This window comes from Pteropus medius, unplaced genomic scaffold, assembly GCF_902729225.1.
Source record: "Pteropus medius unplaced genomic scaffold, Ma_sr-lr_union100, whole genome shotgun sequence".
Taxonomy (NCBI): domain Eukaryota; kingdom Metazoa; phylum Chordata; class Mammalia; order Chiroptera; family Pteropodidae; genus Pteropus; species Pteropus medius.
In genome coordinates, this window is record NW_024354502.1 from 17,912,135 (window position 1) to 17,921,135 (window position 9,001).

Below are 9,001 nucleotides of genomic sequence, written 5' to 3' on the forward strand. Positions count from 1 at the left end.
GCAGCTTACTAACAGTGAGACCTGTTTACTCAACATCTCTGAGTAATTTATCAACACCCATGTGCTTCAGTTTTCTCATCTGTAAAATGAGAATAATTGTGCTTACCCACCACCGAAAAAAGGAGATCATAAGTACTTTTTAGCAGTTCAAACACAGATGCAAGTGTTTGCCTCAAGGCGAACTCTAGCCACAATTACACCTAAGAATGCAGAATCCTGATTGAAGGATACAGCTTTAGGAGGTGTGGGGTCTGAAAGATTGTAGTGCTTGGGTTCTAGGAGCCATTTGGACAATACAAAAATAACCTGGAAGCCAAGCTTTCAGAAACAAGAAGTTTTTGACAGAAGTTTATACCAAGAAGAGTAAGTTTATTACAATTTTGCAACTATGTCCAAAAATATCTGTGAAAAATATGCAAGCTATCCAGCTTGTTTTGCCTTAAAAACAAATGAAAATTGTAGATAATTTCATTAGATGTAGCCTGTCAAGTGTAAAAAAAGTGATCTTATCCCAAGAGAAATGTTATAGACAATTCACATTTTATTGCCTTTACATTGCCTCTCTCATATTCGAGGTAGCTTCTCGCCTTGCTTGGACTCATAGAGCTAGCTATTTTTATCTGAATAGTTTCACTCTCAGATTCATGTGTTCCAACTAAGTTAATGGCCCTCATTTTCATTATTGATATAGGCCATGACTAAGCCACTTTACATCTGTATTTTTATTTCTTACCACAAATGTTTCTATACAGTGACTATAAAAATGATTCAAAAGCAATCCAAACTTCCTAAAGTAATTAGAATATTGTCTCAAAGCCTTATGCCCCAACTTTTCAGAAGTGTGGTTTGAGAGAAACTCTTTTAGGATAATGTCAGAGAAGCAGCTGTGGCATAGATTCATGAATGGTTAACAGTGGTGAAATGTAAGCCATTAAACAGAGGCTGTGGTCACAGACAAGGTCTGGGAAGATTCAGCGAAGGGCGCAAGCAAACCTTAACAGTTACTGTGATGGCCATGAGATTTTTCCAGAACGGTGATGTACAAATCTTAGGAAATGAATTAGCATCTTAAACTCTACTTGCAGCAAGAAATTTTTAAAAAATAAAATAAAATTTTAACATAAATACTGGGAGAACATAAAATTTAGGAAAAAATAAAGCTTCAGGATCAAAAAATTCTCAGCCATAATACTTAGAGAAAAGGAAATTCAGTTTTGCACTCCTTCCTACATGCCAGGCACTGAATTAACTGCTCTCCTTGCAAAAATTTGGTGGGATAGGTATTAGAATCCACATTAAGTCTTAAAAGGATAAAAAAAAAAAAACTACTGAAGGTTACACGACTATTAATGGCTGCTGTACTTTGAATCTACGTCTGTCTCCAAAGTACATGTATAATTCAAGTCAATAAAGATTAACTTCAAAAACTGATTTGTGTAAGACTTCCATTTATCAGGACTTACATATGATTATTTAACTTGACTTCTTTCTTAACTTTTAAACCAAGTTCCTGCCATTGTCCCTTAGGCTCATCCTCAGACTGAGTATTTATTCATAGCAGATAAACACCATTTTCCCAGAAATCAGAGGCCACATCAGAATGGGTCATCATTGCCAATTAGTAAGTATCTTTGATAAGAGTCAGGCTGAGCTTACATCCTTCTTCCACTGGGTGTAGAACCTACGCAAGTCACTTATTCTCTCTAAGCTTCAGTTTCCTTGTCTGAAAAATGAGGATAATAATAGTATCAATTTCTAGATGTGTTTGAATATGAAATTAAATGGCATTAAAACAATTAGCATAGTGCCTGGTGAATAATAGGGCTTCATCTGGTTAAGTATATACAGTCATTTGTAGAGATCCAGGAGTTAGGTCATTTTCAAAGCAATCTACAAATATCCTACATTGAATCAGAAATCCTTAGGATTAGTTCAGGTTGATTTAATGTCCCAGGAGTTACAAGTACCTACTGAAACTGCTCTGGCGTTATACAAACCAGCAATGCCTGTTGGGACCTAGATAAAGATCACTTCATGTTGAATCTTGGGCACTTGTTTAGACAGACCATAAACGCTAATTATATACACCTTAGTGGGCTGAGCTGGAAGGATAACACAGCAGCTGGCCAAAAGGGAGTGAAAGGGAGTGCTGCATGTATCTTCCATTTATCTGTGATTCTGTGCCTTGCCCTTGCCAATCTCTCGCTATTTAAGGATAAGAGTCATGCCATGTACCTTAGTCTACATCTTGAAGAACAGGCCATAATCTATCCAGGCACTGTTCTAGGGCCTGGGGATGCCACGATGAATAAGGCAAATAAGGACAGGTCTCCTATGCGGCTCCTACTCCTGTTAGGAATACAAATTAATAAAAACATGGTTTTGAACAGCTATAAAGTTAAGAAGGAAACAAAATAGGACATTGAGATAGAGAGTTATGAAAGGGTCTAGAGTCCCCTTAGAATGCATCTCTGGAGGGTAACATCTGAGCTGAGAGCTAAATACTTCAGAAAGTAAGTAGTGATATAGGAAGAAAGGAGAGGTGGGTATTAAAAGATCAAATTATATAAAAATTGCTACAGAAGACCCTGGAGTGGCTCAGAGATATTTATAGAATTGTAAAATAAATGCATTTAAATACATTTATAATGAAACATCTTAGATCATAAATTTAAAAATTAACCATAAAGATGTGGCCTAAAGTATTTTGTCCAGACATAGCACTCCATCTGTCTGCTTATATTTGCTTCCATCTCTGCTAAAGACCAAAATACTGTCCTTAATCAAAAATAACTTTAACATCTATAAGCCACTGTATTCTCATTCACAAAATGGAAATAATGTCTCAGAGCTGTTCCATGGGTTGTGCTGAAGATTAAGAGAGAAAATGTACACAAAATACTGAGCCCAGAGTAAGTGGGTCAACAGCAGTAGCCATCTACAGAGCATAGCCTTTCAATCCACCTGAAAAAAAAATGACAAATTTGTGTGGCTCTGAATAGACATGGGAGAAACTCATAGTGATGTTTTTAATGTATCTATGTAAGAGTCTTTAAAATGAAAGTTTAAATACCTGAAATCTTTATATCAACATAAATATAAGAACCACAAGACCAAACTTAAAAATTAAAAAAAAAAAAAAGAAAGAAAAAAGAAAAACAGATGAGTATTAGAGGGTAGGAATGAATGAGGAGAATAAAAAATAGTGACATCGAGGTTTCAGGAAAAAAAAAAAATGCAAGTCCCAGAAAGATCTCAATGCTGCCTTGTCATCTAGGAAAAGCACCATGTTCCAGAGTCATAGAGTATCATGAGACTTGGTAATGAAAGATACATTGAGAGGCCTTACTAGAAAAACTCTCAGGCCCAGATTCATGTTTTCCCCAACACAACAGTACTTTCCATCTCCTTCAGTTTAAATCAATTGGATGTTTTGTGAGCAGAAACATTCTGGCAGAGAATTGTGATGGTTATTTTTCATTGATTCCACAAACATCCTTTGATGTGCCAAATATCATGCAGGAGCTCTTCACTCACTCTCACCATGTCAGGGCAAAGCTTCTGGGTGTAAATTCCTGGTGGAATGAAATCAGTTTACAAAGGACTTGTGTACAAGTTTCTGAGTGAATTGAGAATTAGAAGAAATGGAATGTAACGCCGTTGCTGTAAAGTTAATAGTGAATTAGCATATTCCATTTGGAGTGTGAAAAAGAGAGTGAGAGCCTGGTTAATTCTCAGCCTCTCGGGAGGATCTTTGAGAAAACTAGTCAGTTATCAAACAACTTAACATTTTTCAGTACTGTTTAACATTCAAGAACTGTAAATGGAAGCTAGCTCTGGCTACTACTTAGTAAAACTAACAGAGCACTATCAAGAAAGATTTGTGGTTTCGGCATCATCAAAACATGTAACAAGAAATGTTATTTTATATCATCTATAATTCACACTAAAAAACTTTTAAAAATATAGAGCATATCAAAAAGTAAAACATCCACTCAGTAGTGAAATTGATATAGCATATAGCATCTCAACATCATGCATTTCAAATATCTCAGTTTTCTTTCTAAGGGTCTTAGTGTCTGTATTTTAAATGGTTGTTTTGTCGACCTGAGCCGGAGTTATGAATTTTTTTCCAAACTGGTTTTTTGGAAACCTCAATTTCCCATCATTGCCACTTATCTTGCTTGAATAAATCTAAACTCAAAACACTCAAAAATATACCGGTTTGAGGAGAAAGAGAGTCCGTGCAAAACATGTAACATAAATATTCATTTGGGGCTTGAATGAGGGAGTCATTTACACAAAAGCATAACAGTTAGTTTAAGAACATTTTATTTATAACTAAGTCACTTTCACAGACCTTTAAAACAAAAAATAAATTCTATGCATCAAAAGCAATAGTAGATTTAGCATATGGTATTTCACTTGGTCTTTGGTAGTGAAGTAGGCATTGCCACCTCCATTCTACAAACTACAAAACCGAAATGCTGAGGTTAAGTAAATTTCGTTTAGCCAGAATTCTAATCTACATGGTTCCAAAATCCATGTATGTATACAACACCATGTTTCTCACATTGTCTGTGGCTCCTTTTCAATTTTTCCCATATGATGACACAAACCAAATCCCACCCTATTGTCTGCATAGTTTATATACAACTAAAGAATTGGAAGGCACTCTAGAAATAATCTGATTAAACATCCGATCTCAGATGAGTTTATAACCTTTGCCTTCAATGCTCAAGGTGATTGCAATACCACTGAAAATTGCAATCCGTTAGATTCTTTTTGCTACGTGCTATGTTATTTTTAATGCTGGAGGAAGTATTTGTCATGTTCAGAATTCTTTTTGTCTCATGGAACCACATTCATTTCTCAGATTTATTATTTGTATTTTTAGCAATTTTGAAGAGTCTACAGTTCAATAGCATTAAGTTTAGCTTTGAATTTCGAAAACTTCAGGAGCCCATCAAAATTAGTCAGGAATCTTTTGATTGCAAGTGACAGAAACACAAAAGAAACTGGCTTAAGTAAAACAATAGACATAATGGCTCACTTAACAATATAGTCCAGAGTCAATGTGGCTTTGAGCACAGCTTAGCTGAGTAGGCGCTTCCCATTTCTCGGCAAGATGACCACCAGCACCTCCAGGCTCACGTTCTACCAGCTTAAATACCACAGAAGAAAAACAGAGTCTCTTTCCTAATAGTTCCAGTGAAAATTTTAGGATTGAATTTCACTTGGACCTGTTCACTGTTGAATCAATGCCATGACTGGCAACTGAAAGATGTGGATTTGCTACACTTGGGCCACCTGCTCATGGTATGTACTCAGAGGCAGAGGTAAGAGGGAGATTCCAAGGGAACATTTAAATACAGTTTCCTGGAGAATGGAAAATGGATTCTGAGCAGACAAAAACAGCACCTGTATGCGCTGCATGGTTATTACTTTTGCTGTTTGTTATGCTATTGATTTCTTTGTTTGCTGTTGATATAACGAATCATAGAAATTCATAGAATACTTTCCTAGGAAGTATCTTCTTATCCTCAGAACACTGGGATCGATTCAGTCCAACCTGTTCAAGAAGTACTTGGTATATAACATACCTTTCAGGCAGTGAATGCCCAGTTAAAACATTAACATTGCCAAGCTTTGACATTCCATGTCTATGGCCCCCTACCTAAGGACCAAACAAGACTATTAGGCAAAAGGGTTGCTAGGAGTATAGATTCAACACTCTGAGATGCAGCATCAGAGTCTGGTTTTAGCCTTGCCTCCTTTCCGCCCTGTGTCATAACTCAGGTATGCTTGATTGGGGAGCATTTTTGAGACTTTCTGAAAATAGGTAAATAGGCAAGAAATAGGCCAGAACTAAGTACTAGAGGGAGAGGCAACTTGAAATAAAAATTCAGAAAGGGATAATGCAAATGAGCCCCATGTCAGGGCATTGCATGCACTAGTGTTACTTGAAGTCAGGCAAATGACAGCTTCAAGTTTTTCTCTAGATTTTCTAACCAACTGCCCAGCAGAGGACACTGGCCAGAGGTCCCAGGAAAGGGGACTAAGCTAGATAAAGTTCTAGTTCCAATAGGGCAACTAGAGAGCTACTCAGGAAGACAAGGGAAACATGACACACACACTGGATGGTGACTAGATTTACAACCATCAACTCATTTCACACACCACCTGCTAATGTACTCTTTATCACAGGAAAAATCCAGCAGTCTTAGAAATGCCAACAAACATTGCGTATATACCTTATATGGGCTAAACACTAAACCACGTCCTTGACATGCAATACAGATAAAGAAACTGAGACCCATGAGAATGAAATAGTTTATTCCAGATCAAAGAATAAGTTGGTATCAGGGCCAGAATATGAAAGCCAGTCTGTCTGATTTAGAAAGCCTGAGCTTCTCCCAGGGATCCATGGTTCCCTGCTGCCCAGTCCTGTGTCTGGGTCTTCACTTCTTCCCAGCAAATGTTCCTAATGCCAATCACCTTCCTACTGCCTTCCTAGGTCTCCAAATATTCTCTGCTCCTAGATTCCCCTACTGGGCTCAGCCTTGGGCCTCTCTAGTGCCACCTGCTCTGACTAACACTGTTCTAGTGAATGAACCACCTCATCCCATGACTCATCATCTGGACCAGATGTGCTAGCATTTCTAGCTGGGTTTGTTCTCTTGCTCACTTCCACCTGAGTGGGCTTTCCAGATTCTATTATCTCTCCATCTTTCCTATTTTGCTGAAGTTAATTAAATTAACCTTTACCAGTTCCAAGTCAATCACTATAATCCTCTGTTGGATTGGTGGATAATTTTGTTAACAGAAAAACCGGTTGTTAGGCTTTCTTCCTAGTAAAAAGCTTCAAGTTTAGGCTTTTGATCCATAAATTCAAAGTGTGAGCACCTGTGTAAAAAGATAAGATTGTGACCTATGTAATTTAAAAGTATATTCTGTTATTGAGAAAATATTCAAGGGATGAGAATTGCAACAGCTACTCTGGAGAGTAGCCTGGATCTAGGAAGAAATTTAATCTACACATGGCCTTTAACCTCTCCTGCTGCTGGGGCTCTATAGAGACAAAAGCTAAGTCTAAGGGTACATAACAAGGATGTTCATTATAGAACAGGGGAAGTTGGCAAAATTTATAACAACATACATAGATGAAGAGTTGAATAAATCATAGTGCATTCAAGCTAAGAATGCAGCCCTTACAGAGAATGAGTTAGATCACTAACTATTAAGCTACAGGAAAGTTTTGTCCCTTAGACCAGCCTGACACTCCAATCATCACACACATACCCACTGACCCAGCAATGGACCATTTTTATATGTTCCTCACCTGATCTCACTCTGGCTGAACTCTACTCAGCTCAAAATTCCTGGCTCATCCTCTCATTTCAAACTTATCCTTGGCCCTTTGGCCTTTAGTACTTGGTCATCCTAACTCTCAAGGCTCCCCAATAACTCAAAATGTGGCCCTTAAAAAGAATGAGTTATATCTATAAAAACTGAGCTATAGGAAAATGTAGAGTATTATAGAGAAATTATATCATAGGATCTTATTTTTGGAAAAATAAACACTGTCCAAAGATATAGATATAAATATTCACATTTAGATATTTGTATGACTATCTAAATATTTGAAAAATGTTGTTGAAAAAGCATTTTTTGTACCATATTGTTTTCATTGACAACCTCAGATGATGAGACTGAGAATGGAAACATAAAAACATGATGAAAATATAGTACTATATTTTCTAAAATTTAGAAACTTTTGATTTTCTCAAAAGGTAAGTGATCACATATAATTAATATGATGATTTAGAAAGAAGACTCTAATAACAGTTTTAAGAGGGGAAAGTCCAATAAAGGTACCTGTTAGGGAAAGGAACCATAAGAAAAAGCACCCCTTGTTAGAACTTCAGGGACACCGTGCACCTGTGTGAATGCCATTCCCCTTCCACTTCCCAGATGTCAAGAAGACAATGAAAATAGTGCTTTCTGGAATTGGGCAAAACTGCAGCCCATTAGCCATTTCAGGTAAAAGGAAGGGAAATCAAAAAACATGGACAGGTAGATCTGTAAGCAGCGTGGTGAGTCTGGCACACCTGCAGAGGGGAGGCAATGATGTATAGGACAGCACGAACTACCAAGCTTAGGTATTGCTAGCAGATCTCAACATGTTTTTCTCCAAAAGAGACATGACAGACAACATTCTCATTCATGTGTGCCTACAGGCACAACACAGTTTGATGAAGCCCAGAATTACAGTAATTCATAATTACCTCTTGGTAATAACTACCAAAATGTTAAGAAAGGTAGTAGCTCACAAAATTTCAGCATATCTAAGATGGGCCTCAGGTTACATGCAATTCTCCAAGACCAACTTGTAACACTGTATCTTGCATTTACACTAAGAAAACACCTCAAATGCAAGAAAGACTGACCAGATATGAACTAGAGAACTAATCTGCTCTAAATTATATTGAAAAAAAATGCTTCACAAACTCCAGCACTTTATCAAGTAACAAATTACATGAGAGACACCTAAATGTAACTGCACATGCCTGGTTGATTGCAACACACCAAGATGTTGTGACTCCGCTCAGAGAGCATCAGAGTAAGTAATGGGGTTCTGAGCAGAACCCTAAGCATCTTTGTCAGAAAGAGAGTTACATGATACAATTCACGTTTTAACAATAGTGAAGAGAACAATATATATTCTGTCCCAGTCCTAGCCTGACATTTCAACCACCATGCCCACATCCACTAACCAGTAGATCTGAATGATGGATCATCCTTGTATGTTCCTCACCTGATTTCGCCCTGACCCAGTTCTACCCAACTCCAGGTTCCAACTGTGAACCTATTTTTTGGTCCTTTGGCTTGGTATTTGGACCCTCCAACATTTAACTTTCCACATTTCCCAATGACTCATATTTCAATGTGCCTATTTCCTTCCTGCACTTCCAGACCACCTTTGGCAGGTCAGTCTGTG